Here is a 21,271-nt window from a genome sequence, read left to right as displayed (position 1 = left end):
GTTACAAGGATGCAAAATAGAGTCATTTTGAGGCATGCTTTTTGACTGCTGAAATCTTTCCAACTGCACCTCAATTTATCTTTGCAATTAATTTAAAAAACATATTTCAATTTGGACATGGGTTTCACAAAAGGAGTAAAGGACATGACCTAGCTCAGTTACACATTTCCCAAGCAGAGAACAGTGGTACATGGAGAAGAGATGCTTCGTTCCATGGCTGGGGGTCTGAAGAAGTGTTTGACAGGCCATTGTAATAACATCTCTCTTCACAATGCAAACAGCAGCAACACAATCAAGCAGTTCCGGGCTCCGTGCCTGCACCTTTTTCTCTCCTCCTAGCAATACACAGGGTGACTCTTGTTATTAATGTACAAGCATTTTCTTTTAAAATGCATCAACACCCAGGGAAATAAAGCAGAACTCTGCTCCTTACACTAATCCTAACTAGACAACCAATGTCCAAGTACAATGTACAGTTAAACTGCAAATCGGATCAGACCCAAGCAAAGCATGCAGTCTTTTGAATTCAGAGTCTCCTCCATCATGGGAACCCTTGAATGCCCGCTCTTCCATGTGCTTGTTCCAATTTGGTTTTCTCGGCAGACAATAGGACAAAGCTACATTTAGCTCCCGCTGCTAATACCAGTAGACAGATGTGTGAGACTGAGGTTTACTCACCAAGCTCCCGTAACTCCATCTTTCCCAACCACAAATACTGCTTCTACGCTGCTGCCACCACAAAGCGACTTAGAGTCGTTCCCCAGAAGAACAATGTGCCCGAATACCACCAGATGGTTCCCGAGTAAGCTCGCTCACGAAACAGGTTTCCAGTTGAGCCATGTGAACAGAGACCCGCCGCACACCTTTGAATGGTATACACTCCAAGTCCGGAGGAATAAGCATGTAGCTTTGCTTATGTTTATGGAGCTGGAGCCCAGGGATGCTCCGATTGGCAGGAGTCGAGGAAAGATCAGCCAATCAAAGGGCGCCTCCATTTCAGGGAAACTCCTGCTCATTTATTTAGCATCTTCAGAGATCATCGGCTTTTCTAGGAAGAGCTTTTCTCTTAGAGTATCACAGGAGAAAAATAATAACTTCATTTCTATTTTAGTGCCCTATGCTCTTTTTTCAAGAAACACATAGCTCCCCTTCTTAGCACTTCTCAATAGCACCCACATTTTCTTATAAAGGACCAAAAAACAAATAAGAACAAGAAGAGAAAGAAAAAGCTGGTGATGGGCTGGAGATAGTTCATATTCATCAGCCTCCACCTTGTTGGGAGAAAGGGGGAGGGTGCCTGGGCTCAATAATTACTGATTCTGTTGCCATAGAAACAGACTGACTGCAGCGAGTTGGATTCGTGTAGAACATCTGCTGCCAGACCCATAATCAACTGCAATCTCATCTCTTCCCCTCTCTCTACTTTTATTTGATTGTGAGTTTGCTTTCTCCTACCTTCTCTTCACATACAGTTTTTGTCCAGAAATGTCACGGAACCACCTAGCGATGGACACACAATGCATGCACACCAGAGGCGCTCACATACCCAGGAATGAAAGCATTCGAGAGTGCATCCCAGCAGGGGTCCCACTGGGAGGATCCACACTCTAATTCTTACACAGGACGTAAACAAACATAAACAGCCTCTCCCCTAATTAAAATTACTGCAACTTTTAACCTAAAGAATTAGGGGAGTATCTTTAAAAATATGTGTTGCCTAACAGCCCTGAGAGCTCCGAAAATAAAAGTTAAAGTTTGCAATCGTATTTCTCCGAGGGGCACTGCGGTGGTTCCTAGCAAACCTTTGGAATGAAGCGATTACATGGGAGCCCTGTGGAAGATTTTGCAAGCACGGAGTGTTCAGGCCCAGCTCTTTTCTGCATTAGCACCTCACCAAGGCGCTCTGAAAACTGGGGATCTCCCTGGATTTACTCATCCCATTTTCATACCCTCAGACTCCTCCCCCTGCTTGCTCCAAATTCCTGGGTTGCATGACTAGAATTAATGTCACTAACTCTGAATGTGCTGCTATCTCTCTCCTTAGCAGCAGGGGCCGCCACTGAGCAGTAAATGGCTACACATCCTGGTCAGACTCAGGAGGGGGATCAGAAGTTGGCAATCTCACCCAGGGGTCTGCGGAAGCCCTCAGTTCCACAGAGATTGATGGAAAATGGTAAGTGTCACAGAAGGCTCCAATTTGGGCTTATGTTAGAGAGAAAGGAATTATCCTGTGCCCTATTGTCATCTACCTTAGCATCATAACAACCTCAAGGAGAACCTTTTCTTCCCTAAAGGTCTCTGCAAGCCTGGTACCCTCAGCCCATAATGACCCAGATGAGGCTTCTGAGGAGGCTGGAGCCTGCTCTTTGTGCATTTCTTGTTCTTGAAGCCAAGCTGAAACTATCTCTCTACCACCACACATGCACTGTCCAAACAGCAGCAGTAGCCCTAGGCCTCCTTTCTTCCTGAACAAAGCTCAGTCTAAACTCCATATTCATCCAATCCAAATACGCAGCTGTAGCCCATTGTTTTTGTTTTGTTTTGTTTTGAGACAGAGTCTTGTTGGAGTGTAAAGGTACAATCTTGGCTCACTGCAATCTCTGCCTCCCCGGTTCAAGCAATTCTTCTGCCTCAGCCTCCTGAGTAGCTGGGATTACAGGCACGTGCCACCATGCCCAGTTAAGTTTTGTATTTTTAGTAGAGACGAGGTTTCACTATGTTGGCCTGGCTGGTCTCGATCTCCTGGCCTCAGATGATCCGTCCACCTTAGCCTCCCAGGGATTACAAGTGGGAGCTACCACACCCGGCTGCCCATTGGTCTTGATGTTGGAATTGTCCCTTCAAGAATCTGAATCCTGGTTTTCCATTTTGTCTTCTTATGCCACTAAGTGTAGGAAGAAAGTATCACCCAGGTGCAGCATCCAGTGCCAACAACACTGGCAATTTTTCTCAGTTCTGCCCAGACAACCTCCACCCTCAGTGTGGTCGATGGTTCAGGTTTTCTCTACCACCTTTCTGGAACGTCTCCTCTAACCCATCCTGCCTAATCTCTGCCACAGGGACACCCACTCTTTGCCTTCCCATCTCTTGAAGTCTGTCTAAATCCTCACTGTTTATGCAGAAACCATGGTTCCATCCAAGTCTTTCCTCAAACAAAATTTAATAAATATTTCAACAAATACTTAGCCAGTGTCTCTATGCCAGGCACTTGTGTTAGTGATACAACAAACTGACATGTTTCTGCCTTACAACCTGCAGACCCTAGTAGAGGAGGCAAAAATATTAAACATAACTGTGACACAGGGCATAAAAACAAAGCTATGAACTCTGTGTTCTATTAGCACAAATAATCGCTTAGTGAGATCAGGAAAAGCACTTCAGAGAAAGTGACATCAAGCCACGGAGTAAAGGAAGTGTAAAAGTTAATACATTGAGAATGAAGGGAAGAGTGACTCAAACACATGCATGCTAGGAGGCAACATGGCATCTCTGAAATTCTGAAAGAAGCCAAATGTGAAAGGATCACAGTGAGAATGACTGGGAGGATGACGTGAGATCAGACTAGCAGGTGCTTAGACACCAGGTTAAGGAGTTTGGTTTTTAACCTACAAGCAATGACAGCTCATTGTAGTGCGCCATTAAATGATCCCTTGCCCCTCCTAACATACCAACATACCCGAATATATTCCTCAGTTGATCTGAATGACAGATGAAGAGAATACCGATCTGAATGACAGATGAACAGAATACCAATCTGATTGAAACAATCTATTTCAAGACATCCGTGATTTGTTGGGTTGATCTAGCTAACATTTACTGAGCAATTAATAATCCAGGAATTAATCCAGCAATTAATAATCCAGTACATTCTAAGCACTTTATCTAGATTAACCAATTTAATCCTCCCAAAGACCTGTGAGATGTTATTATATTATTTATACAAATGAGAAAATTGAGGCATGAGAAGTTTAAGCAACGTGACTGAAATAACAACCACAAAAGAAGTAACAGAGCTGGGATTTGAATCAAGGGATTCAAGGTCTAGCTTCTCAAAGTATGATCCACAAGGATCACCTATGTTAGAAATTCTCATTAAATGCAGATTCCTGGGGTTCAAGTGCATCTCTCCCCAGCAAGAATCTCAGAGGAGAATCAGGAACATTTTCCCAAGCACTTCAGGAATTCTTATACACACCACAGTCTAGGAATCACTGCTAATAGATATTTTCATAAACGAGGAGAAGACTACCCCAAAATTAATCTTCCACGTATACAATGGAAAAAGCCTTTCTTTTTTTGGAGAATGGGACAGAAGGTCTCACTATTTCAAGCCATTACAAAAGACCATCTACATGAGAATAAGACCATCTTTCTTTTGAATGACTGTGAATTCTGGTTCTATCATAGAATCCAAAGTTAAAGTGGAGGGTAGGTAGACAGCATAGTCTGGCATGTGGTAGTTATCCTAGTTAGGAGGTTTATGAAGCAAGAGCATGCATGTTCCTAAAGACCACATTCTCTAGGTAATACAGATGTTATTAGATCTGTCAGCAATAAAGTGGGAAGACTATGTATTATTATTGTTGACACTATGTGAAATGTCATAAAGTTCTTTAAGGTAATTTTTATCCCAGAAAAGTCTTTTTTTTTTTTTTTTGAGACCTGTCACCAGGCTGGAGTGCAGTGGTGCAATCTTGGCTCACTGCAACTTCCACCTCCGGGGTTCAAGTGATCCTCCTGCCTCAGCCCCTCGGGTAGCTGGGACTATAGGCATGCGCCACCATGCCTGGCTAATCTTTGTATTTTTAGTAGAGACAGGGTTTCACCATATTGGCCAGGTTGGTCTGGAACTCCTGACCTCGTGATCTGCCAATCTCGGCCTCCCAAAGTGCTGAAATTACAGGTGTGAGCCACTGTGCCTGGCCCAGAAAACTCATAAGACAAAATTGCAAGGTAAACCGATAATTTCATTTTAGCCCTCAATCCTACTCCCCCTCATCTATTCGAAAGCTAACAAGATAGCTCTTTCGTTCACCTAGCTAGTCATGGTTTTACTTCTAGAAAATAAGCAGCTTCATTGATATTTTTAGAGGGGCCACGTCACAAAAACAGCTGTAGCATCTTTGAGGAAACTTCCAAAGAATTTTTCCATGGGATCTTGTCCAGTGGTTTTGTTATGGAGATCACAGACTAGGTGCTCTATTTAATTAACCTGGCTTTTCTGGAGATTTTTTCCCCCATTCTAGACTGTAATAAAAAGAGTATATACCAGCTTATAGGGCTGCTGGTGAGCCTCAAAAAGAGGGAAGCTCAGATTTTGTTGGCATGGTATTTGGATGACTGCTTGTCAAGCTCCCCAGAACTGGCATGAAGCTGTTCTGCATACACCTAACGGACTTGTACTCCACGGGCTAACACAGATGATGGGTAGCCTATCATCCAGCTTCTGAACATACTCAGATTTATTATGTGCTGTCCACAGATAGGACAAGAGAATCACAGTGTCAAATACTTAGAAAATTCAGGGGGCGGGGTGGGAATCATCCTTGGGCATCTGAATAAGAGTCGGAAGAAATCTCTTTCTATTTCACTCACATGTTACAACCTGTACTCCTTGTTCTGCTTGGAGCAGGCACTGTCAGTACCACTCATCTCATACTGTCTTGGGGCAGATTTGATCTCATGAAATTTTATTCCTTTCCATAAACATGATTTATTAAATGTATTGTTACTAAATCTGATCTAATTCTTATACATTTGTAATACTTTTTAAATAAATCCACAAATCAAAAAAGAATGTTAGGTGATAGGCATGTATTTTTGAATAAAAAATATGACTGTTATAGAATGATTTTGAAACTGGCTGTCCAAATTCTCCTTAGTTCACCTATAGGCCTTAACTGAAATGAGCACCTTTTATATTAGCATTTAAAAGGTGAATGAAGGGATTTATTGGGCCCTAGAGGTGGCACTTATACCTATTCCTTTCATTTTCCAACTCCTGGTCCCAAACTGGATGCTTCCACTGGGTATCCATTTCATCAGGATGCATGTTCCTTGCTGGCAATGAAGGTGATGGTAATGGTCTCCAGTTTATGACATGGTTATGCTGCAATCCATTTTTGTTTGATTAATTCATTCTTATGAGGGAGATCATCAGGGTCAAACTGAGCCTCAAGAAAATTCCAAACAAGTAGGGTATATACGCAGTAGGCTTTTCTCCAACTACAGCGCAGCCCTCTTAGGGAATGCCGTCATGCACACACATGCACATGCCTGTTCCCACACACACAAAGCACACTGCTATCACTTCCAAAACAGCAACAGGCCCAGTACAGATTCAATCAGACCATATCTTCCAAGGGCATGAGGTCAGAAGTGAGGACTGTTCCCCAATGGGTCAGAGGTGTAGCCACTACTGGCTCAGTTAAACTACCTTATTTCATTCAAGAGACCTTGGACAGATATTTCTTTAGTATTTGGGCTGACATAGAGTTATCTCTGATCATTTTACATGGTGAATTTTAAAAATTGAAACATATGCAAAACCTCAACTGAACACAGTCAGAGGAACTCTTACAACTCTTTTTACCTGAAAGGGAGATATCAGTAATAATCGATAGAAATATTCCCATACATAGACACCTGCATCTATTGTCCTCACTTTCACAGAGAGATGATCCTGAGGAGAATGTGCAAAGCCTGCCACACTGGCACTTTATCTTTTGGTCCCAGGATGCTGAGCTCTCTGTGATAAGCCTGGACATCTGTGGAAGCTTAGGAGAGTAACAGAAAATGCAGATATAGTGCTTACCATGGGCCTGTGCTATAAAAGGCCCCATTTCCAAATGGAGAAATGAAGGCCCAAGATATTCAGAGAACATGTTTCCAGTTGCCATCTCGTAAGTGAGGCACTCAGGAGTCAAACTCAGGTGTCCATCTGTGGAGCACCCTGAGCAGCACACCCCACTGCGACCTCAGCTGGAGCAGGTGGGATTGTTCCCAAGCATCCTAAGGCTGAGTTACAAAATATGAGTTATCAATATGAAGTTTATTTCCCTGGACTTTGCTATTTTTATTACCCACAAAATGGCTAACATATAAGTGATACTTACAAACACTATGAAATAAAACCAAGATCCACAAAATACATAATACATACCCATCCTATAAACAGATCTCCAACCCATGCACTTCTTCCTGCCTCTTCCGGAGTACCAGCCTCAGCCAGGTGACCCTGATTTACACTCACAGGATTGGAAAGTTAAGGTCTGGAAGTTCCTAGGGCATCACAGACCTAATAAATGAGGGGGTTGACTCAGAAAAACATGGGCCTGAGGAACAAGGGCCAAAATGATGCATCTCTGATCATTCTGAGTGCCTTCAAAGGGATAGTTGGTGAAATTCTGAGTTTATCACTTGCCAATTTGAATTTTCCAAATATACATGGAAATGAATTACAGAATTGCAGGCTGATGAAAAATCAAGCCAGAAGGAAAAATGAAAATGCCAAAATTCTCAGTTCAGTCTTGCCAAGCACATCCACTGGCAATATGGTGATAAAAAGCGACTGGGCCAATGGTAAGATATCCTTTAGATGGTGCAAAATGGGAAACAGCTTCTTCACCATAGGAAAAGGGAAGCTTCTGGACTTTCATCACATCCTCCTTGGTTTTCAGATCTAATGAATGAGTAAACCTCTTCCGATTCCAAAACACATCCATTTTACATTCAAATAATTCTACATTTTGAGAAAAAAATTTGTTTCTGATATTCTCATTAGAGGAGTAATTTCATTTCAGTTTGTAGATATTAAACCCATGGCTCACCATGTTTTACCAAATGTTTAAACATTTGATGCCCTTACTTTTTCTGGTCATTCTTCTCTTCATAGGTATTTTATCAAACCAAAAGGCTCACAGATAACCTATGCAGTCTGGTTTCCTGTGACAGCAAGATTATACTACAACCAGGGATGTGGGGAAGAATATAGGGTCTGAAGAGCAAGACAGAAACCAACAAGGTCAAGAAGACAAGCAGACTCAGTTTACCCAGGGAAGCAAGGAAGAAGAAGAAACTAGAGAGAGATGAAGGCAGTCAATTCCAGGGAGGTCATGCTCTGAGACATGGAAGAGGGTGGACAAAGCAGAGTGGCTTAAAGGGAGATCCAAGAGGTCTGTTCAGGGCCAGATATGGAACCACAAGGGGAGAGCACCCATAGGCCCAGTGAGTCACTATATGAAATTCTAGGGTGAGTCCTTTTTAAACCCAATTGTTTTAACTTTGGATCTTGGTAGTAAGTTGGCTTTATCAGACACCAGTCACAACACAATTACGTGTCCAGAGTTTCAATGAATATCAGCAACAACCCATAACTTCTCTAAACAAACCAACTAAGAGTGTGCCTGGTCTTAGCAAACCAGCGCTGCCATCACAAAAAACAGGATTGCTGTTCTTAAACCCAATCTTTCAATTGCAACATCTTGTAAGAGCCAGATCACTTCAAACTGTTTTCTATTTATTAATACTTCCAATCAAAGGAAGCTTTGAAATGTGAAGCATGACCCCTAGGCAAATGATATTTGACTGATTAATCTCAATTTTCATCAAGAATAAGCTTTATAACCTAACTGGTGAAGAAATTAAATTTAGAAAAAATTAACATTTTATTTTGTTGCCCAATACTTGCCTGCAACTTTAAGCTACTAATTGTGGAGAGAAGTTAATTTGATATAAATAAAAATTGGCCTGAAGGGCAATAATCAATCCATGCATATATGATGTAAAAATGTACCCCTGCCCTCACCAAGTCATCTCAAGTTAAATATAGAACATGGTTTCAAAAATACATTGCCTACAATTCTCTCCACACAATCACAAGCATGAGAAAAATGAAGCAAATCTTTCAAATGATCACAGACATTGAACCTTGAATAAACGCTCTTGCTTATGTTTTGTGAGAATCTATTGTGTTGGACCTCTCAGCTGTTCTGAACATACATTGAGAAAACATATTTCACACTAAAAAAATCCCAGTTGGGAAGTGAAGAGTTGGTGCATTTATTCAAGTAATGTTTAGGAAGTGCCTGAGACAATGCACTCTAACATGCTGCCCTGTGTTTCTTTCAAGAACCAAAAATACAGCCTTAATATCTTGAAAATAACAAAGTTCCATTTATTATATTTTTTGCTCATGAATTTCATTATATTTAATACCTTTTCCAAGCAGACTATATTCTGCTCACCTGGAGAGCTTCTATTCATATGATGCTCTCTTAAATAAAGTCCTTCATCTATGTAATTTTTTCTTGCATTCTTTCCATACAATATATGTGCTATGGCTCTTGCACAGTTATCTCTTTTCACAGCTCTCCCCAATACTGGGAACCCTTTAAGGCTGGATTTACTAATTCAACACCAGGAATACCATATCTAGATGTCTCTGATATCTTTGCCAAGAAGACAGAATCCTACTGCAAACCTTACACTTAGAGAGGTTATACAAGCCTTCTGAGTACTTTTGTCATTCTACCCACCTTCATAGGTAGGTAGAATGACGGCAGTACTCAGAAGGTATCCTTCATTAGGTATCTTTCATGGGATGAGGATATCTGAAAACAACTCAATGGCTCATCCCTGTTGTCTCCCATTTCTTCTTCTCCCACTCCTGCAATCCCAGTCTGAGAGGGGCAACGTTGCTCTGTGAAGCACTCCTGAACACTACCCCTTTCAGAAATCCATTTTACAAGCAGTCCAGGTGCTGGGTCCAGGTCTGTCTGCAATGTGGCTTACTTTTTAAAGGGTGTCACATCTGCTTAGAATGTCCTTCCAGTTAATGAGTCTTTCTTGAAACAAGCCTGAGAGGGCTTTTGATCTCAGTACCAATCAATTTCAGGCTAAGATGCTGGGCACTAACTGGGCTGGCACAGCTGGTCCAAACCCATGCTTTATTTCAAGGAAGAATAAACAAACTTAGCCTGAATTTATAACATGGAATGTCAAGATAAAGAAATTCTCCCTAGCCTGACTGATCAGATCACACTTGGATCTTGCTGCCAGTTCTACACCCACGTAATTTAAAGTGCTTTTTAAAAAATAATTGTAAGATCATACATGTTAGGTAGCAAATATGAGGAACATTAAAAACATAATAAAAAAGAAAAATATAATCAATCACACTATGCAGAAGAAACCATTTTTCTTTCAAACCCCAACCCAGTATCATAGAAGCCATTGTTAAAATCATTCAACCCTTTTTAACTTGTAGTTTTACAAGCTGAGATATAATTTTGCATGCTGCTCTACTTTTAACATAGTACAAACTGTAATTTCTGATATTTAGATACTATTCACAAATATCATTCTGAGTAAAGAATTCTAACATATAAATAAACGGATTCATAAATTAATTTATCATATCCCTACTATTGAATAATTGGGCTAGTTTCAATTTCTCACTCACAAATAACAATGAAGTGGACATCTATATGCATTTCTTTGTTCCCTCCCCCCGAATGTCTATGATTCTAAATAGCTGTATGATATGGAATGGCTCTACAAACAAGATCATCAGTGTTGGTGACTTTCCCAAAGGAACCTTGCCTCAACCAGTTTCTTAAAATTCTAGTGAAATGTTAAGGTTTCTGCCAGCAAAGTGGTAGCAGGGCAACCTTTTGTGTCATCATGAATGCCAGTTCTTCCTTTCTGTTTTGAAGGAGGAGGTGCAGGTCTTCTCCCCATGGAGAGGGGTGTAACAGACCTCACAAACAGCTGGAAGCCAGGACTCTCCAGCCTCGGCCCAGCGTGGCTTGAGAAGGGAAGTCTTTGCCATCATCTCAGCCCTGTCTCTGTGGGGGAGCACATGCCAGCATGAAAAATCGATTGGCTTTTGTCAGGCGATAAATATCACCAAAAGAAAATCCAAAGATGTTTTTAAGACAGAGAAAAAAAAATTCCGTTTCCTTCTCTTCTGGAAATAGCTTAATTTTTTCTTCTGGTCTTAAAAGAAATTGCCACTCTAAGAATCACTCTTTTTCCTGTCATAGCCACACAAAGCCCTTCAATGCCAAATAGAGTCCATAAGACTCAATTTGTTCTGTAGATTGCAGTTTGTTCTAGAGTGTGCTTTTTCCTTTTAAGACATTATCAGCTGATTTTTAAATAAATATTAATATTAATATTGATAAATATTTTTATCAATGATAGGATAAAAAGTCAATTCAATTAACATTTGTTAAGTCCACATAATTTCTTTCTTTCTTTTTGGTAGGCACTCTGGGGTAGAAAGATGAGTAAGAAATAGTCCTGGTTCTTAGGAGTAGAGTCAAGAAAGAGAGAAAGTAGGCCAGGCACCGTGGCTCATGCCTGTAATCCCAGCACTTTGGGTGGCTGAGGCAGGTGGATCATGAGATCAAGAGATCAAGACCATCCTGGCCAATATCGTGAAACCCCATCTCTACGAAAAACACAAAAACTACGTGGGCATGGTGGCGCCTGCCTTAGTCCCAGCTACTCGGGAGGCTAAGGGGGGAGATTAGCTTGAACCCAGGAAGCAGAGGTTGCAATAAGCTGAGATCGCACCACTGTGCTCCAGCCTGGTGACAGAGTAAGACTCTGTCTCAAAAAAAAAAAAAAAAAAAAAAAAAAAAAGGGGCGGGGGGTGTGGAGAGAGAGAGAGAGAATGTAGATAATGCCCATAATCTAAGATCATGATTTTCAGGCCTTTGGAATTCTGCAGCATTACCTCAAGGTAGCCATGAGGTGGGACAGACAATGAACGGGAACCCATTTAAAGCAAAGTTAATTGCCTAAAATAAGTTTCCAAACTCGGTGTATGGCTAAGTTAAATGCTCTAAGAGAGAGAAAGAAAAGTGAACATAAGAGAGAGAATTACTCCTGTCCCTGTGGAGGTGCTCTGCAGGGCCCATGCATTGGGCCTTGACAGGCAGGAAGATTTTCAGCAGAAAGAGTGAAGGTTCCTTCTTGCTCACGGAACCCAGGCAAGGACAGAGGCTGGGAAGTACAAAGCATGCTGCAGCACTCAGTATGACTAATGATGGCTTAGCAGGACGTGTGCTGCTAGACGTAGTAGGCATGCTGCTTGGAAGAGTGGTTTATAACAGAATCTACAGCTTTGCTATCCTGCTGGAAGAAGGGAGAGCCGAAAGTTTTTGAAGACAGATGCCTTATGAGAAGAGCTGTGTCCTAGAAAGGTGTTTCTGGCAGCTAGGGGGAAGAGAACTTACGCTTGGGTCAAGTCCAGATTTAGGAAGGCCCATTAAAAGACAAACAAGAGGTGATGGCAGCAGGAAGGCAGGGTACGGAACAAATGGAATCCATCAGCGAAAGGCACTGGGTGACTAAGTTATGACAGGATAAAGTGATTCTTGAGAACAGTGATTTCTTTTAAGAACAGAAGAAAAAAATTAAGCTATTTCCAGGAGAGAAGGAAAATGATTTTTTTTTTCTGCCTTAACAACACCTTTAGATTTTCTTTTGGTGGTATTTACAGCTTGAAAAAAGCCAATTGATTTTTCATGCTAGCATGTGTTCCTGCACAGAGACCCGGGCTGAGATAATGGTGCAGAAAAGTAGAGTCAGAGCATTGAAAGGCAGGTGACCCATCTCCTACAATGGTGGATCAGTAGGACCTGGGGACCTACTAGGGAGACAAAGGTAGGAAAGCCAGAGATCTCTCCTGGATTTCAAGTGTGAGATATGAGGTGGAGTGTAATGTCCCTCCTGGAGTTAGAGCCCACAGAAGTAGCAGCGGGAAGGGAACTGTGAGAATGAAGAGTTTAGTTTTGGAAATCCCAAGTTTGAGGAGTCTGCAGACCATCCGCAGGAGATGGGGAGGTGGACTTCCGTCTGTCTCAGGTGATGGCTGAAGGTGGGAAGGAGGTGGTGAGGAAAAGAAGCGGGCCTCCAGGAATGCCATGCTAAAGGGGTCAGTGGCATAGGAATCCAGGAAGGAGAGGATCCCAGGAAGCACAGAAGGAAATACAAGTCAGTGCCTCAGGACCAGGGAAGAGGATGAACAAGAACAATCAGAATGTGACCTTGAGCTAAATGAAGTGATTGCAGCAGGTCGGTGTGGGTGAACATCAAACCACATCGAGGGGAGGAGATAGGAAAGTGGAGATGGCATTCTCTCCTGGAAAATTTGGCAGTGCAGAGATGGACAGAGATTGGATATTAACTTGAAAGAGGAACAGGGTTGGAAAATATTGTTTAAGGACAGGAATGATTTTGGTGTATTTTTAGGCTGAAGAGAAGAGATGGGGGTGGGGGAGGATGTGAATAGCATGAAGGTGTAAGGGATAAAAGATGTATTTTTATAAGTTTTTTGATGTCTATCTTCTTCATCAGAGCGGGATTCATAACAATATGACTTCTTTCCAGTCTTAAATTTAGAGCAACTCAACGACTCCTCTCAATTCCCTCTTGCCTCTTAAAATCATGTCTTTTGTGACTACAGAGGTTTTCGAGTATTCAAAATATATATTAATGCATTTTAGAGTTATATTTCTTTTCTTGTGCTCAGTTATATTTTTAGTTACCCTTTATTTTTTTTCCTAAAAATAACGCTGGTAACTGGAACAATAATAATTTTATTTCTTCCATATATATTTAATGTGTCATCTGTATATAAATCTTATGTGCACTGTATACATATATCTGTGTCTGTGTCTGTATCTGTATATCTATATCTGTCTTGCATGTATGTTCATTTCCAAAGCCACGATAAAAAAAAGAATTAAGAAGAAGAGAGTGGCTTACAGCGTCAAGGGCTGCAGAGGTGGCAGACAAGATTGAGATTTAAAACTGTCCATCGGAGGTCATTTTTTTGTCAAAATCAGTAGCTTTTGTGGCTATGGAGGTTTTCAAGGACTGGCAATATATTTTAGTGCTTTTTAGAGTCCTATTTCTCTTCTTTTGCTCAGTTATATTCCTGGTGCGGGCAGAAAGCAGGCTGCAGTGGATTAATAAGTGAAGAGGTGAGCCAGGAAACGGAGGCAACTATTTCAGAAACCAAGCTGGAGGGGCACAGGTGAATGGGGGTCGAGAAAATCTTTTATTTATTCTTAAAAATGTGGGAGATTTGTGTGCATTTATATTCTGGTGAGAAGACAGCGTGTAGGAGGAAGAGACTGATGATATAAAGATTAGAAGTGATAATGTACAGAGCCCCAGAGCAGGTGAGAGGAGATGGAATTCAAAGCACAGAAGGAGGCTATCCCCTGGGGCCACAGCCTTGTCTAGGAGGGATTGGTGAGTGCAGGAGCAGGAGAAAAGACTTGGGTCATGCAGGAGGTCACAGGCAGAGCTGGACTAGAATCCATGCCTTAACATGCCTCATCTGGAGTGCTGTGTGTGCTGTGTGATCCTTCTTGTCATTTCTATCATGGAAATGGCCCCAAATGCTTTTCATTTATTAGGATGAGCAGAACAGAACTACAAATTTTGCAATTCCGAAATGGTCCAATATTGGCCATTTCATGTGGTTCCACCTAATCTTGGTTCACTTAACCCTCAAAACAACTCTACAATGATCCATGTTTTACAGATGAAGAGACTGAGAGACAGTAATTAACCTGCTCAAGTTCATCCAGCAAGGAAACAAAGGAGCTAGGGTGTGAACCTCATTCCTTGGGTCCAGGGCTAATGCTCCTGACTGTTAGAATTTACTACAACTTATTGTGCTGAGTTACATGATCACAGAATAATAACATGAAAGAGAAATAGGTACTGTGAAGAGAAGTAGGTACAGAAGAAGAGTGCATCAGAAATCAACAGTAAATGTTTATGGATAAGTACTGCTGATTCCATGTAATGTACAACAATTTTTTGTCAGACAAAAACAGTCAAATACTGGCAATTGCATATGGCTCCATGTAATCTCTGCCTCTGTGTGTGTGTGTGTGTGTGTGTGTGTGTGTGTGTGTGTGTGTGTGTATGTATCTGCAAAGCCCTCTCTTGATTTCTCAGCCATACAGGGGTGCAAAGGCTGAGGCTGCACCTATGGCAGCTTCAGGTCTCCATTATCAGCCACCTCTGTCCTAAAGCCTTTTATAACTTGAAAATTTAATGAATACAAAATTCTGGTAAAATTCACTCGTAAAACATTGACATCTTTTACTTCCAGCCTTTTTTTTTTTCTGGTACACACACAAGCAAATTTTTATCCATCTGAATCCCTGACCAACCAGCATCTGCTTAGTTGAGGCTTGGGAGCAAATGTCCAGGCTTGCTCAGTGCCAAAGCCACAATAAAACAAGCCAAGCGGCTTTTTCAAACACACATTGGGGCAAAAGTATGTCCATTTTATGCATAAATTTTGTGGCAATAAGTACATTTTAATAGGAAAAGCATCTCTGTGTGATGCATGGGTCTTACCCTTTTCTACTTCTGCTTTAAAAACACATAGTGGCCAGGGAGTTTTCAGACAGAATCCCATGCTCTGTGATTCACAAAATGGAAATCTGGCATTATATGCCAATGACATTTATTTCTGTGGCAGCTCAAGCAGCAAAAAGCCATATGTCATATACCTCGGATCCAGCCAAGCCATGCAAACAAATATGAAAAAGAGAAATAAGGAGAACAGGACCAGAAGAATTCTTGGGCGTTGATTGCCTCCAGCACTTAAAACACTCACTGTAGCAAGAACTGGTCTTCCCAGTCTTATGACGGTCTAAGGAGAATGCATTTTTTTTTTTCCAATTTAAAAGAAGTTCAGGAGGTAAAGGAAAAATACAAAAGATAATTTTTGTGAACAGCATGATGTGCTCACACATGTGAGTCAATATTCCTCCTGCATAAGCATGTCTCTTGGACACTAGTCCCCTACACGGGATGGAAGGTTGATAGTCGCATTTGTCTTTTGCACTGGAAGGTCTCTCACAGCCATTCTGGGAAAGAATAAGCACCATTACTTATGGTATTTTTCCCCCTGGCCTGGAAACAAGGCTAGTGGGAAAAAGAGTGCTCCCTGAATGGTCAGGGTATGTGGATTAAGCAGGCCTAAGAGCGATATAATAAATGAGTGAAGGTAAAAATGAAACAGAGGGAGACTTTATATATACATACACACACACGTATACACCCATACATATGTATGTGTGTGTCTGTATAGTCACACACACACACACACACACACACACACACACACATGTATGTTTTTTTAACAAGGAGTTCCAGCCAATCTTTTTGGAAAAGGAACAATTCAGTTTCTTTTGCAAAAGTTCAATGTCTTGGAGGCTTTCTATTCACCTTATATAAAGCTACATGGGTAGAAAAATAATGACAACTGCCATTTGTACTAAGAAACAGATGGCAAAATCATTTCATAAATTCCTCAGACTATTGGCATCTGAAGAGATTCTGATGGAGGGGTCTGGAAGTGTTTCTCAATAAGGCCTATTGGCATTTGGGGCAAGAAAATTCATTATTGTGTGGAATTGCAGGAGGGGCCACAGTGGTTAAAATCCCCTCTGCAGCCAAACTAAAGTTCAATGCACCCCATCTAGAGGCATGAAACAATCTGTATTTATGAATATTTGATCAAACTATCTGGGGAGATCAAGGCAGCTCAATTACACTGCACCGCCAAGTGCAAATTACCGCCACTTTAGGTTTTGCCTGTTGAGATTAGCACCTCCTATTTGTATAGGGCAATTTGCAAAGCAAACCTAATGAGAGCCTAACCCTCACAGTGACTCTGGGAAGTATTATTTATTACTATTGTCACTACTAGTTTACAGGTGAGAAGGGACTTGGTGGTTAAAGGACAAGTTTAAGGTCACACTGCTGCTGAGGGGCTAACTGGGACTGCCACAAGATCCTCTTGCTAATTCAGTTTTTGTTCTTGCCTTTGCACCATGTATTCTTGGTGAGGGAGTAGGGACATCATCCTTGGGGGAGGCACAAAAATAGTTCTTGGAGGAGTAAATCTTACTCTTTTTACATATAAGGCACAGGTATACATATACAAAGAGATCTATAATATATCTGTAATTCAATTTCAGGGGAGGGTGACTGGGGAAAAATACCTATAAAAACTGACTGGGGGGCGGATAATGCAAAAGAGAATGACAAGTACTGCTCTATAACACAGCGCTTCCCTGACTCAGCCAGGGTCATGTTAACTGTTATTAATACGTATCTGTTTATGTTGACACTGGGGTCTATTTGAACACACACTTATTGAAAAATATATGTTACCAAAGTCACTTTCCTGGTTTTTCTGCCACCTCTGGATAGTATAATTGACACTGACAAGGACTGGAGAGGAAATATCTTGATTGCTGTCCAACAATATGTGACAAACTCCATGGAAAAAGGTAACACTATCTTATGTGAATAGATTAAAAGCAGACACACATATGAAACGCTTTGCTACCTATCCAACAAGAAATATCAAAGAAGTAATTCAATCTATTCATATAACGCATTTCTTCTAGAGGAGGTTCCACTGCCTGTGTGGAACATCAGAAGCTGTTTGAAAAAAAAAAAATGCTTATTAATGGCCTAGACAGTTGAAAAATGGAAAACCTCACTGTATGATATTAGGGCTCTTTAAAAGACTTCTCCTCCACTCAAATATTCATGTTTCAATTAAAACGTACACCTACTTTATTAGCCACTCCAGGCCCAGTTCAGATCAATAACGGCAGCACTAGATGGAATTCTAATGAAGATAACACTGAGTCCTCCCAGCTTTCCCTGGGCATGGATGCACAAAGCTTCCTTTCACAGCTTGCTCCAAGATATTTTACAGTCACCTGCCTCATGCAAATGAGGAGACTCATGTTTATTCATGATGAGAGTTACAGACCACCTTTCATTCCCTGGGCCAGCTCAGCTAACCAACAGAGCGCCGTCTGCACCACTATGAAGTTGAACTGTCCTAGTAAGGGGACTCCTGAATATATAATTTTCCCCTGAAAAGCATGCACAGAAAGTCAGTAAGCTGCAAACAGTTTGAGAAGCAAACACATTTCCCTTTTTTATTCATGTGTTAGCTGTCTTTAAGGTTTTAAACACAATCCCTTTCCTATCCCACACTATAATCCGCTAGATGTGACTAGTTGGTGGCTATTTCCTATGAATAATCTTCCAGGGGATTTCTCAGGATATTTTCTTCTGTCCTGCACTCCCATTCTTCCTAATTGAGATTTTCTCCATTGACTTGGATGAAGCTCACAGCCTGGCCAGGGGCAGCTGCAGCTTTGTTTAATGGGCCTGGGTTCTCCCTATGCACAGTCTCTGCTATTTTAAGGGTTGGTTTTTCATCTGCAAGCCTGAGACTCTAAGCTCTATTGTGTGCGCTTAGTTTATTATGCTGCTGGATAAAGTTTCAAAATAGTGCTTTTACTCTCGAGTGACTTCATTTTTCAAATTAGTTTCTTCCATTTTGGTAATCTGCAAGCGTGGTACAATCACCTGATCTTGGCTTATAATGTCGATTTTAATAGTGTCTAAAGTAACACCAATGCCAGGAACAAATATTTTGATGTTATCTAAAAGGGCTCAGTCATCAGCGAAGAGATCTGGGCAACCAGTAATTGTTGGGGGGGACTCAATTCTCACAGCCATTAAATATGTGACAATCATGGGCCCTGCTGATTTTTAGGCTGCTACTCTGTGTTTCACGTGGGAAACTAAGGCACCGAATAAACCTGTTGGGAGGAAGGCACTTCCAAAATCCATGAAAATTTCAGCTTAAAGCCTATTTTTGTCAAAGTTAAAGGGGTTACTAATTCGGTTCAGAACTTTGTGTGGAATTCAAGGCTTCACTTTTTTTTTTTTTTTTTTTTTTTTAACATAGCCAAAAAAATGTCTGCTTGTGAAAAGGGCAATTTGTTCATTTTTCACAGACAGGCTTTCTCTTATTCATACAAAAGAACACTCCACAACTACATATGCCAGTTTTACTCCCTCAAAGCATTTTTACCCTAATTGCTTCAATTTATTATCACCCCACCAAAAACAGAGGGTCATATATCCTTTTAAAAACTATTATTATTTTTTAAATTATCAAACACACAGCTCTTGAATAACAGACCCAGGATGAAAACCTGGGTCGTACAGGTCAATGAGCATCCTACTCCATCAATGCACGAAATTTACAGTGGCTCATAAGTGTCATGTGATGGTGTCAACTGATGGTGATTCCACTGACATAAATCCCCTTTAATGATCAAATCTACCTTAATGAAAATGCTCATTCATAGCCTTCCCCCTCCAATGATTTAATTAATCTGTGGTGCAGTTGGCCAGTGGGAAAACAGGATGTTCAAAAGTCCCCAGGTGATTCTAATGTACAGCTGACGCTGAGAAACACTGCTACACGAAGACATATATTTTAAAGCGTATATTCTCATTAGATTTTTTTTTTTTTTTACAGTGGAGTAGTAAGGCACACATGCTTTAAGTGAGATTCCCATGCCTAAAATATCAAAATTACTTGTGTCCCCTTTCTTACCTCACTCAAAAATGAAGATTTCAGTGAAATGATTATGGGGCTACTTGTGTGCTGAGGTATCCAGCTGCAGTTTAGCTCTTCCCTAATGCCTATAAAAATGAATAATGCATGCTCTAAAATATTGGTAATAAAAGACGAAAACATAGAACGCAAACTCAATGGCCTGAATCAATGGATTATTCTGCAGAATGCTATACTGAGAAACTGAAAGAAAGTACTTTTCAAAGCATAAATATTTTAATCACTCTCCAATTCTACTTCTCTTATATAAATAAAAACCATTCCATCTGCTGCTTCCCAAGCCCGGAAGAGCAGACAACAGCTGCTTTTCCAAACACGCTCTTCCAGCAGTGGCATTAACTACCAAGCACTAGATATCTATAAACTGGTGTCCCAAGCAAGGCGGACTGCAGAAGCTATTCCTGCCTCTAATAGAATCCAGAGTAGTTTGTTGGGCAAATCAGTATTTCAAATTGAGGGGCACTGCTTCTCCAGTGAGGAGCTAAAGACAGCAGACAGCTAAGCCCTGCTTACAGAGCCCTGGGTCTCAGGGTTGACAAGTAAATCCACCTTCCATGCTCTGTTTACAGTGGCAAGAGCCTGAGACGGTGTCCATGAAAGTTGAAAAGAAATTATGTTTCATATTGAGCTTTTTAAAGATATTTCTGAATTTGAATTTGGACAGACAGGGAATAAGAGAAAAACATTAAATCTACCAGTAACTTCACAACCCACATTTGTTCCTAAATTCAATCTCCTCTGCTACCAAATTAATAACAAGAAGAAAAGTGAACTGATTTAACTTTCAGCTCTTCTCTCTTCTCCAATTTATTATCAGGTAAAGCAGAACAGTGACTGATAGACGGGCAGCAGGAAAAAATCAGAAAGGGAGTTTTCAAAATGAACTAGAGACTGTCATACAGGGGCCTTCTTTCATAAAAAGGCTAGTGGAGGCAGAACAGGAGCATAAAAGAGAAGGGACATAATTATATCTGTATCTGAGCTGCCACTAGCATAACTCTGTAACAGGTATTGTGTCTACCAGCAAAAAGAAAAACAAACGAAAGCCTCATCTGTCCATGTTTCATTAATTTAAACTGATCTACACATCTAAAAATGTAAAATAGCTGTAAATCAAATACACACTGGAATAGGCAGAATAACAGCTTCCCCACGGTGCCTACGTCTCCAGTCCTCAGAACCTGCAAATACGTTGCCTTCTACAGCACAGGGGAATTGAGGTTGCAGGTAGAATTAAGGTTATTATAAGCCAACTTTAAGACAGGAAGATGATGCCTGATTATCCAGGTGGCCTGGTGTAATCATAAGGTCCTTAAAGTGGAAGACCAAGGCCAAAGAGGGGTCAGGGTGATGGGGTGACATGTGAGAAGGACTCAAGCTGTCCCTGCTGGCTTTGAAGATGGACAACAAGGACATAAGCCAAGGAATGCAGGTGGCCACCAGAGAGCGAAAAAAGGCCAGGAAGTGAATTCTCTCCTAGAGCCTCTGGTAAGAAACACAGCTCAGCTGCCGCCTTGGTTTTAGCCCAGTGAAATCCACTGTTGGCTTCTGAACTATGAAACTGTAAGATAAATTTGTATTGTCTAAGCTACTAAATTTGTGGTAATTTGTTAGATCAGCAACAGAAAATCGATACATACATGATAACAATGTAAATACCTGATAAATTTTTTTGGTTACATAAGTGAGGCATGAATAGTACCGAAAAAAAAAGCAAACACAACAAAAGTATTTAATGTAGAAAATTAAAATTCCTAGTACTTT

At 41.0% G+C, this 21,271-nt stretch overlaps 1 protein-coding gene across 8 annotated transcripts in view; it reads right to left on the bottom strand.

The window, feature by feature from the left end:
* The window catches only part of ELMO1 (engulfment and cell motility 1), a 573,930-nt gene that overhangs the window by 134,410 nt on the left and 418,249 nt on the right, over positions 1-21,271 (bottom strand). The window contains exon 1 of one of the 8 annotated variants that reach the window (XM_010341313.3): positions 679-11,593. The exons of the other annotated variants lie outside the window; for them this stretch is intronic. The gene's annotated coding sequence lies outside the window, so the exon portion shown is untranslated. Of the gene's footprint in view, positions 1-678; positions 11,594-21,271 lie in introns of those variants that run through there. 8 annotated transcript variants of the gene reach the window in all.

Source organism: Saimiri boliviensis, chromosome 10, assembly GCF_048565385.1.
Source record: "Saimiri boliviensis isolate mSaiBol1 chromosome 10, mSaiBol1.pri, whole genome shotgun sequence".
In the NCBI taxonomy this organism is placed as follows: domain Eukaryota; kingdom Metazoa; phylum Chordata; class Mammalia; order Primates; family Cebidae; genus Saimiri; species Saimiri boliviensis.
Note: the sequence above shows the minus strand (reverse complement) of the source record. Positions and strands in the feature narration are given on the sequence as shown.